We start from the raw sequence: 11,699 nt of genomic DNA, 5'->3' as shown, positions 1-11,699 counted from the left end.
CTCCGATCATATTCATGAATGGAGATGACGTCGCCATTTGATTAAGTTTTGGATTCCCGATCAGCTTCTAACTGACTGGTTCACAACTTCATTTGTCGGTCCGATAGCCCAAGACATTGCTATGGGTGCATGTGTAACTGAAGAGCAAGCTATTGTGCATGTTCAGTACCTTGACTTGGTTTAATCCCAGTCCAGTATGCTATATGATTATTTTCCTGATGCTCTGAGGCTCGGAACTTCCAAAGCCCCGCCAACACCATCTGTTGACGACGTCATTGGTTCTAAGTATGGGGGATTTACGCAGTGCATTATATTAGATATCATTTTTGGGATTCAACTGCGTTAAGTAAGTCATTCAAACGTATGACCATTTCCATGAGAGCTAGTCGTAATTGACTAATTTCTCATGATTTTTGAATAGTTCACTTAGCACTCATTGCATCGGGTGATGCTCACAGGGGTGAAGAAGTGGGATTGAAACTAGTGAAATGTGGAGAACGAATCACATAGCATCAATCATCACTTCCGGGGCTTGCACCCGGTAACCAGGACTTCCCAGGAGGTCACCCATCCCAGAACTCCTCTGGCTCAAGCGCGCTTAACTGTGGAGTTTTTCCCCACAATCAAGCCCACTTAGCTTGCTACCCCATTTGCAAAACCTTAGCAAGTATTGTGCCTCATGAACCATTCAAGTAGAGATCCCTTCATTGTGCCTCAATTCGTCCTCTTAAGAAATCTTCCGCGAACCCTGGGAAGCAAAAGTCGAATGCTTCGAATGAAACCACTTCTTGGGCTATATCCAATTCTAGTAACACTTCCGAGGTTAACGTCTTCCAGTCCCCCACGGCGGACAAAGCCTAAAAAGGGAAAAAGAAGGGAAAAGGAAAGAATAAGGCTGATCAATTTAAGCAGGATTCCCCTAAACCCCCACCCGAGGAAGGTGCTAAACGCAAGCCTAAGTATCCTTGCCTTATATGTGACGAGGATCACTATACCAAAGACTACCCGAGGTGGTCTGAAGTTAGTCGTTTGCTGAAAGGTGCCCCCAGGACTCCTACCGTACTTAAAGAGCCTTTTCCCTTGCAGCAAACTCAAATGGTGGCTGATCCATCTCAATCCTCTTCTCCCTTTAGTTCTCAGGTATTTATGGCTGGGATGATTCCCGTCCACATTAGTACTCAGGCAAAAGATTATCCGTCACCTGCCGGGAAGGAGCCTAAGGTCCCCTCTAGTGCTCCTCTGTCCAGTTCTGGTCCCCTTCATATTGAGCGACCTAGCACTGAAGTGGTCATCCGACCTCCTCCTAAAGGCGTGCTCCAGAAATCTTCATACAACCCTAATGCTCATGTTGCTCAGCACTATAGCATCGTTGAGGACTTAGCCCAGGCTCCGTCAGCTATGTCCGCATTAGAAGTTCTCCAGAGCTGCCCCTCTCAGAGGAAGTCCTTGCTATCGGCCATCAGTGGCATTGACCCGGCCGATTCGGATTTGATCACTTTTGACCTAGACAGTCATATACCGAGACTACCTCACCAAATTTCCTTCCTTATTCAGGTCATCATCAATTCTAAAATGATTCATCGTACCGTCATTGATGAAGGCGCTTCTACTTGCATAATGTCTGTTGCTTGTTGGAAGGCTATTGGTTCTCCGACTCTGAGCTAGTCTCCTATGACCTTGGAAGCCTTTGATGGGAGAGAGTCTCGTCTTTATGGTATACTCCAATGCTTGCCTGTTACTCTGGAAGGGAAGACGGTCGAAGTGGAGGTCAAAGTTGTTGATGCAAATTTAACTTACAACCTCCTTTTAGGATGAAGCTAAACATACGCCATGCGAGCCATGGCTTCATCTCTATTTCATGTCATTCGTTTTCCTCATCAAGGGAAGATCGTCACGGTAGACCAGTTGTGCTTTTTCACCTCCTCCTCCTCCAATGGCAACGTGCCTTTCGTGGAGCATACCTCCGTTCCATGTGAGAGTGTGGGTGCTGGACTCTTTAAAGATCCTGCCCTTATGGGTGTTTTTTCACTCCCACCTCCCAACATCACTCCTATTAATATGATTTCTGTTCGCTCTGATCCTTGGGTTCTTCCTCCTGTTGATCAGATAGAATCCTGGGGCGATGAGATGCCATTGAGTCCTGTCGAGCTCAACTACGTCGAAATTGTTTCTGCATCGGCTCCATACTCTGAATCTACTCCTTCAAGCAGAGCTCTCGACTCGTACGTTCAATCCCCTTGGCTTGGAGATGGCACTTCTTCAGACCCTTTAAAGGAAATTTTTCCTACTGATGAAGCGATTATTGAGACCATGTCTTTCGAGGAACCTCCTTGGTTGGATCATCACCATCGTTCCTCGTTTCTCCCTACCCATTGGGAAATGCTTACGAGTCTCGCACGGTTTGCTCCTTGTCTCCCATCGCAACCCCTTTAGACACGCATCCAAAAAGTGTCTTCTGAAGGGAATATGGGAAACATTACGCAAACTCAACCAATCAACATCTCTGTTAAAATAGGGATTACCGAGCACATCCATGTTGGAGTAACCTGTACTCCAGAGGAGATTCAGCTTTATACTGGTCTTTTTCACGAATTCCTTGATGTGTTTGCTTGGTCTTACGAAGAGATGCTCGGCACCGATCCTAGCATCGTGGTGCATGAAATACCTACATATCTGGGTGACAAACCTGTTCGACAGTGTCTACACCCCGTGCACCCCCGAAAGGCTGCAACTATTAAAGCGGAAGTTGAAAAGTTTCTTAAGGTTGGTTTCATTTACCCCATCCCGCTCACAGATTGGGTCTCTAATATTGTCCCTATGACTAAAAAGCAGGGCACTATTAGGGTATGGGTTGATTATCGTGATATTAATCGTGCCTGTCCCAAAGATAACTACCCTACACCCTTCATTGACCAGCTCATTGATGAGTGTGCCGGGAGTGAAATATACTCATTCATGGATGGATTTTCTAGTTATAACCATATTCATATTACGTCTGCAGATCAACACAATACCGCCTTTATCTGTCCGTGGGGCACTTTCACTTATAAGAAGCTCCCCTTCGGTTTAAAAAATGTCGGTGCCACCTTCTAACGCGCAATGTCTTACACATTTCATGATATTCAACACATTGTGCAACCTTACCTGGATGATCTTCCAGCTCATTCAGCAAAGCACCAAGACCATCCAACCCACCTTCGCGAAATTTTCCTCCATTGTCGACACTATTGTATCCGACTTAATCCACATAAGTGTGTCTTTTGCGTTGAGTCAGGCAGACTTCTCAGGTTGATGGTCTCCTAAGAGGTTATCTGTCTGGATCCCCTTAAAGTCGAAGCCATCCTGAATCTTCCTCCCCTGCTTCTTTGCAGCAATTGCAGAGTTTGCAGGGTAAAGCAAATTTTTTACGACGATTTATTCTGAATTATGTCGAAGTGGCTAAAGGCTATACACGGTTATTAAAATGCAACACCCCTTTTATTTGGGATACCGCTGCACAAGAGTCCTTCGAGCACCTCAAGGCCCTCCTTGTTTCTGCTCCATTGTTACGTCCCCCTGATTATCACCGGGACTACACTCTTTATTTAGCCGCTGCTGATACCACCATTGGCATGGTTCTAGTTCAAGACAATGATGATGGTACTGAGCATGTTGTTTATTATCTCATCCACAATCTGCTTGATACGGAAATTCACTATGCCTATGTCGAGAAGTTGGCATTGGCCGCCGTTTGTGCCATCCAACGTTTCCACCATTATATATTATTGTGCACCACGACAGTGATTTCTGATTGCAACCCAATGACGTACATCTTGTCACATCAGTTACTGGGGGGCAAATACTCAAAGTGGATTGTCATCCTTCAATATTTTGACTTGGAGTTCACCACCACCAAGTCCAAGAAGTCCCTCATCTTCACTGAGTTGCTTTGCTCTCTGCAATCTGTTACCGTGCCCTCTCAATTAGAGGACCATATTGCGGATGAAACTCTGTTCTTGATTAGTACCCTTGATCCTTGGTACGGGGATATTATTGTCTATCTTCAAACGTCCTCTTTTCCTCCCGATTTTTCCAAGGATGCTCGGTGACAGATTCGCCATCATTCTTAGCCTTATCACATTATTGGGGACACTCTGTACCATCTCGGCGCCGACTCTGTTCTCCACCGATGCTTAACATTCGAGGAAGCCGAACGAGTTCTAAATGACTGCCATTCTGACGCTTGTGGTGGTCACATGTCCGGGTATGCTACTTCTCAGAAGATCGTCCGTGCTGGTTATTTTTGGCCCTCTATCTTCAAGGATTGCATTCTTGTCGTCTATTCTTGTCATGAATGCCAAATATACCAATGGAAGCTGTGCGCGCCTCCTACTCCATTGCACCCTGTCGTTACCGTCGGCCCTTTTTCCAAATGGGGCATTGATTATATGACCTATAACCCTCACTCTACTGGGGGGCATGGGTATATCATCGTTGCCATTGATTATTTCACAAAATGGGCCGAGGCGATGCCTACAGTATCCGAGGACGGTCACACAACGGTGCAATTTTTATTCAATCATGTTATTTCACGATTCAGAGTCCCTCAAGCTATCGTCACTGATCATGGAAAACACTTCCGTAATCATATGATGACTGAGTTAACGACCCAGCTAGGCTTGCGGCATGATAGCTCGACACCGTACTATCCTCAACCCAATGGCCAAGTGGAAGCCGTCAACAGAGTTCTAGTTACAATGCTTCAACGCACCATTGGCATGCACAAGTCCAACTGGCATTTGATGTTGTTCTCCGCCTTATGGGCCTACCAAAATTCAGTGAAGGATGCCATCGGGTTCACCCCATTCCAATTGGTTTACGTTTTGGAGGCTACCCTTTCGATTGAGTGTGAGATCCCTTCTTTGAAATTAGCTGTCGAAATACTCCCCAACACTACTCTGGTAGAAGAATGTCTTCTCTATCTAGAGTGGCTAGACGAGACCCGTCGACTAGCCTCTCTAGCCATTGAAGCATAGAAGAAGAGAGTGAAAACTCACTTCGATCATACTATCCATCCTCGTTCTTTTGTTGAAGGAGATTTAGTCCTGCTTTATGATCAAACAAATGATAAGTTGGGGGCAGGAAAATTCGAGCCTATGTGGCATGGGCCTTATATTGTAAAGTGAATTTTGCAAAAAGGGGCCTATGAGGTGATTGATTATGAAGGGAACCCTCTAGATAAGCCCTGAAATGGGCTTTATCTGAAAAAATATTATGCATGAACCCCATGCATTCTGATTTGTACATACGTGTGTTTTCAGCGGGTGTGTTGTGTGTGAATTTTCATGTCCGGCTTGGTGTGTAGGCATAATTGCCACTTATTGTGTCTTTTGCTTCTTGGCAGATGTCTGGTACACCTTACATTGGTTTCACTAATGGTGCCTGCCACAATACCCGGAACCTTTCTTCTGCGGCATGGGTGATCTACGATCGTCACGGTGAGTTAGTAGACCTTCAAGGTGTTTGTCTGGGTTTTACCACAAACAATGTCGCTGAATATAGTGTTGTTATTGAATTACTAACTGAGGCTATTAACCTCGACATTCGTTCATTGGTTGTGAACATGGATTCTCAACTTGTTGTCCACCAGCTTAATGGGCATTATTCCGTTAGAGATCATCGGAATTTAAGGTTGTATTTACGTGCTAAATTGTTAGAAAGGAATTTTGATTTTATTACATATCAACACATTCCAAGAAGATTAAACACATTAACTAATGCATTAGCAAACTATGTATTAGATAGAAATTTGCGTAACATGTAATCAAAACAACATATACAAGCATTTAAAGCACAATAATGAACCATAGCAATATATATATATATATATATATATATCTTGTGTGGTGCACCGAGGCACTCAAAAAATAAGTGTATATGTCCAAATAGAGTCTGTGTTCTCCGTACATTCGAGACACATGCCTCTCAAAAAATCAGCAAGAAATAAAACCTAGGCGTCTACTGTAGTTGGTTATGCTCCCTATAGCACACCACCGCTCATGTGACTCGCCTCAATAGGCAGTGCACCCTGGGTATCACCCCTACTATATGTATCTGGAACTCTATGGGGACCTCCTCGATCCCCATGTAATCAGGGATCCCCTCCGTTAGGCCCTCAAGATTTTGGGCCACTGTCTCCACTGAACTGCCAGCTGGGGGAGCCAAGGCCAGCTCTCTGATGCCCTGTGGATCCCTCCGTGCCTCTGGAGCTAGTCCAATAGGACTCACTGGTCCCACATCTGCAAATACCATAGAGTATATCGTTAGGACATATGCATGAAAAAATCTAAAAAACATAATAAAATACAAAATACAAAAGAAGTGTGATCAAGTTTTTTACTGCCATCATCCCACTGCTCGCCAGTGAGCAGCTGCATGTCAGGGTCTCCACGAAAGTCCATACCAGCGTATGGCCAGTCCTCAATGAATATCGTCTAGCGATCCAACCACTCACGGAATATACCCCCATGACACTGGTCGTCCGCCACCCCCTCATGGCATAACATGCGCCCACCGTGTGATCCTGGTCTCCCGCGGTCTGAGCCTGTCCAAGTCCATATCCTGTAACTGAAGTACTGGCACCCACAGCATGAGCAGGATCAAGATAGACCTGTAGCCAAATTGTTTCGCCTCCCCGCGACGACAGTTGGTGAGTTGTCTCTTCATGTTGGCCGTCACTGTTTCTACCCAATTGAACATGGTCGGGTTGAGGCATTCAAGAGCCAGCTGGAGCTGGGTCTTCGTTGCCTCATGTTGGGCTTGGGAGCCCGTTGCCCTTGTCACTATAAATAGAGCTGCACGAAGAACCAAGTCTTCCACCGTCGGAATTGCCACCTTCCCGCTTTTTGACTTGCATGCCCATGGGCACACTCGTGCTATCAGCATGTCTAGTGATTCGCCCCTGGTTTGTTGGCCCTCTAGAATCGGCCTTTCACCATGATGGGACAATCTGGTCAGGAAATATATATCCGTAGCATCGAACTCAATGTCTCTGCCCCGGATAATGAATTTTTCGTCTATTGGGTTCCAGGCACGAATTAGCAGCTCTAACAAATCGGGTTGGGCCCGAAGGTGCAGAGTAAGGAAGAATTTTAGTAAGCCGCACGAACGTAAAGCATTTCAGCATCCAACATCAGCAAAGGCTTCCTCATCATTGACATCGTGAGTTCATTCCTGCCAAACAAATGCCATGATGCCTTGTATGACAAGAAAAAATGGATTAGAACTCCTCTTGTAAATTTAAATTCATAATTTACACAAAAGTTTAATTTTACATTGCCATCGTGACTATTTCTAAAACAACCACGATGGCACTCAGTTCACAGTTCATTTTCCCGCGATCATCGCAAGAATACATCAGATTCTCACAACGATCAGGTGGTACGTGTAAATCATGATCGGTCGTCGCGGACCCGAGCGGCTTTCCCGCGATGACCGTGAAGCAGACTCAGATTAGAAAATCTTCCTAAATCCACTCACCTAACGCTAATTGCATAAAAAAACTACTAAAATGCAGCGCAATGAGAAATTTACTTACTTGGCGGAGGTTTCACGACGAACCGTGGACGGATGAGGCCAGAATCAGCTTGAGAAAATCGCTTGGGTTGGTGCTCCAAACGCTCAAAATGAATTACCCCCCCTTTTTTATAGTAATTTTTTGAAAAATTAAAAAATTATACTTTAGAATGTGGGTTTTTTCTAATTTTTATCACATGGTTAATTAGAGTTTTGGTTTTTTAACTATGTTTCCGCATATATTAATCATTTATGTCAAATGGGTTTTACGTTTAACGTGTTTTGTGCAGAACTACAGGTGGTGGAGTTATGTCGTACTTCGTGTGCACTTGATCCATAAAGTCTTCTTTAATGCTCTTTTCCGACTTAAAAGACAAAAAGATAGCCGAGTTATCCCTTTTGACTCGTTAAACGAAATAAGAGGCGGTCCACTTTAAGCTCTTTTCCAACTGTATAAACATAAAAAGATTGTCGAGCTTTTGTCGTTTCGAGTTCGCTATTGGTTACGAAATGACATGGTTTCGATCGCTTTTCTACTTTTTGGGATCGGGGTCACTAATCACGAAAATTACTCCTTGATCATAATGGTCAAGCGGTTCTTTCGAGTATTGTTTTATACTTTTTCGGGCTCAAGAGACACAAATCTACAAAAAAGGACCACCCTGGAGTTTTATTTTCCGTGTCTTTTTCAAACTCCCTAAACATGAAAAAGACTTTGAGTTTTACCTATGTCGAACTCGTTAAACCCTGACGACATCGGACTCGTCACCATGACGAGACTCGAGCTTCTCCTCCCTACGGCTCGTTAAACTATTGCTAGGTTGGATTCGACCGAAAGTCGAACTTACAAACATATGCTATCCCCTTCAATCTTGTTTTCAAAAATAATTGGGGTACTCGCCAGCAATGGTGGGGAAAATTTGGAAATTGTCATTGATTACTTGCGGCAGCTAGTCACTCTTGAACATCGACACTTTTGCTTCTTGTCAGGTTTGGATATCCATACATCGTCATTTGGCCTTCTGGGGTTTTGGGTTGCCATTTAGCATTATTCCATTTGATCCATGCTGTCTCCATCAAGCCTCTGATCCCTTGGTACCTAAATGCTGCCACCCTCCGGAGTCGTGTCGTCGACATGTTCAAGAGTATAATCCTTCTGCAGTTCACATCCGTACTTCCTCCTCTGATACTCTGTTTCACCATCTACCACTTGTTCCCTATCTCGTGCCATTGATGGGGGAAACATTATGGCCCTCCTGTGACGGATTGTCTCCTATCAACATCAGCTCATTATCCAGGAGATTGATCTAGAGATCCCCTTTGGTACCTTGGAGCTTGCATGCCTCAATGGCAAGTACTTCGCACCTGACGGTCGACTTTCATCATTGGTCATCGATTAGGTGATTCCGCAAGTGTCTGACTTCAGCTCTTTCTTCACACTTTGTGGATTGTACTAGACAGTACCTTGAGAGCCATTGGCATTATTGGTGGTTTCTCTTGCGCTTGTTGACGGTTTTCATCATCGACCAGTAATAAAGCAACTTTCTATCATGCTCAACTTCACACATCTATTCACATGCTAGAATTTATACTATGATCGGTTGGGTTTTAAGACCCCGAACTCAAATCACACATGTTCGGGCTACGTGGATTGGTTCGTGATTACATGACTCATTGATGGATGGTTGCGACCATACCTGAGTCTTCATGGATGGTTGTGACCATACCTTTATCATTATCATGGTCTTATTAGGCTGCATCCATACCACGAACCTAGTTCGTATGTCTTTTGGATGGTTGTGCCCATGCCTAGACTACATGTATTTCACTATCAAAGATGTCAGTTGTACTTGCGCCTGCAGGTTCTGCCAGATGGTGTTCCAGCTCAGGCAGTTTTTTAAAGCATTTCACCCCTCCCACTCTCTCGGGCTTCATACTTTAGGGGGCATCTGTTACACATTAATTTGTCACTGCCTTCACCCCAGTCCTGCTACTGTGTCATGTGTCCAAGTAAAGCATGCTCATACTGAACAAATGCTCTCTTATGTTGCCAATTGACCCACTTTTCCTAAGTTTTCTACCTCATCGCGAGAATGGAATTAATATACGCGATGGACAGCAATCGTAAACAGTCCAGTCGCGCTTCCAGCGCGAAACTACATCTGTTTCCCGTGACGGTCAGATTTCATGCTCTAGCGCAAGGTTGTTTGCCATCTTTAGTGACGTTCTGACTAGTTACATTACCTACTAGCGATGTCAGCGCTAGAGCTTAGTTATAGACTCGCGATGATCCAGATTGGGCGAATTCGTTCCAACAGTCGGCCTTCTGGATGTCTCTGGACCTGGTTGTTGGGTCAGTTTGGGTCACCCTCCCCCCTCTGGCATGGTAGTTCCGTCTTTTTTGCTGCTTGCCTTGAGGATAAGCTCCCTCTCCCTCATTTCATGGAGACTCCTTCTCCTATAAAATCACTCACCATTGCTATCATCTGCTAGTTCTTTTGGTTGTACAGTGTTGCTACTGCTTTTGAGTTTGATATATAGTTGGTGTGAGTGTGACAAGTGTGGGATTGCTTTGTAGTTTGCAAGAAGGTGTGGAGTGCCCTTAATCTTGTGTAAAGCTTGTGAATAAATGAGAGAGAGAGATATTGCTATTTGGGAGACCCGTCTTTGAGAGTGAATGCTTGAAGAAACACACTGGTTGGACCCTCTGAGAAGGCTTGCTAAGTCAAGACCCAGTTGTAAGCTTGCTCTTATTTCATTATTAATACAATCAATGATGATTTCCTATTTCTTGTATGCAATTTACTTGATAGCTCATGACTTCTTGACTTTGTGAGTAAATATATCATTGTTGTTTTCCGGTTACGTGCTTTGTTGTATTTCCTTTGCATTGTTTCAGGTTGACCACTCATTGAGGAGAAGGAAGCGGAAGCTAGAGCAGCGCAACGGAACTTCATCGACCACCGGTTGAGGTAGGCCTCCAATGATGACTGTTTAAAGAAATCAATTGTTGATCTATCCTTGCTGTGACTAGACCCACTCTAGGGCTAGAGGGGTTGCCTATGTCCGCAGAGGGAACACTTTCCTGCATCACAGTCATTGATATACTTGTAGCTGACATTCCCGAATTATATGGCTTAATTCTCAGTAGGGATTGGTCAGAAAAGCTCCATGGTTACTTTGCAATTGACTGGTCTCACATGTGGCTTCCCTATAATGGCAAGCCAAATCATATAAGGGTTGATCGAGATAAACATCAAAAATATATAGTGACAGAACTAGAAGGAGAAAATGAGCCAGTATCATATAGCAATAATATAATTGGAAACTATTCGGTTGAGTCATTCCTAGGGAATTTCAATGCTCATTCCTCACCTTTCTTAGAAAACTCTATTGTATCTCAAATCGAAAATTATTCCCAAACAGACACCTCTAAATGTCTGAATTTTGTAGATAAACCTATACATAAATCTTTATTTTGGAAATTATTTTTTGATGGATCTAGATCCAATGATGGAGCAGTGGCAGGATGCATATTAGTTAGCCCAGAGGGGGAAAAGCCAATTCTAGCATGTAAAATTGAATTCAATTACACAAACAATATTGCTGAATATGAGGCGTTGGTTCAAGGTTTGTACAAAGCAATTGGTCTTAATATCAAATACCTTCAAGTGTTTGGAGACTCTGAAATTATCGTTGTTAGGACCTCATATTGTCTCTTTTTGACCATACATTTTGTCATCCTTTTTCAACTTATATTTAAAGACCTTGATTACTGTTTTAACCCAATTATTCCAAAGGTACACAATATTTCTTATCATCACTATACGTTTAATTATTTTACATATAATTACGCTATCTTCATTATTAACCATTGAATTGATAATTGTTGAGCGGTTAAAGAACAATGTGCAGTCCGCGTTGCTGAAACTGTTTGGAGATTGCAAGACTACTTCCAAAGTTGCTGAAACAGCAGGAACGACGCGCAAATCTCGTGGCTGAACGGTTGTGATCTACAACCTAGATTTGACAGCAACAAAAGAAGATCATCGAAGGAGCTGCTACACTGGATGTAACGATCATGATCTAAAGACAATGTTTTTGTAACAACATTTTGTTAAAGGGAAATTGACTTCCCTATTTTT

Source organism: Pinus tabuliformis, chromosome 8, assembly GCF_031772625.1.
Source record: "Pinus tabuliformis cultivar Carrire ecotype Pingquan chromosome 8, CPIR1, whole genome shotgun sequence".
NCBI lineage: Eukaryota > Viridiplantae > Streptophyta > Pinopsida > Pinales > Pinaceae > Pinus > Pinus tabuliformis.
Note: the sequence above shows the minus strand (reverse complement) of the source record.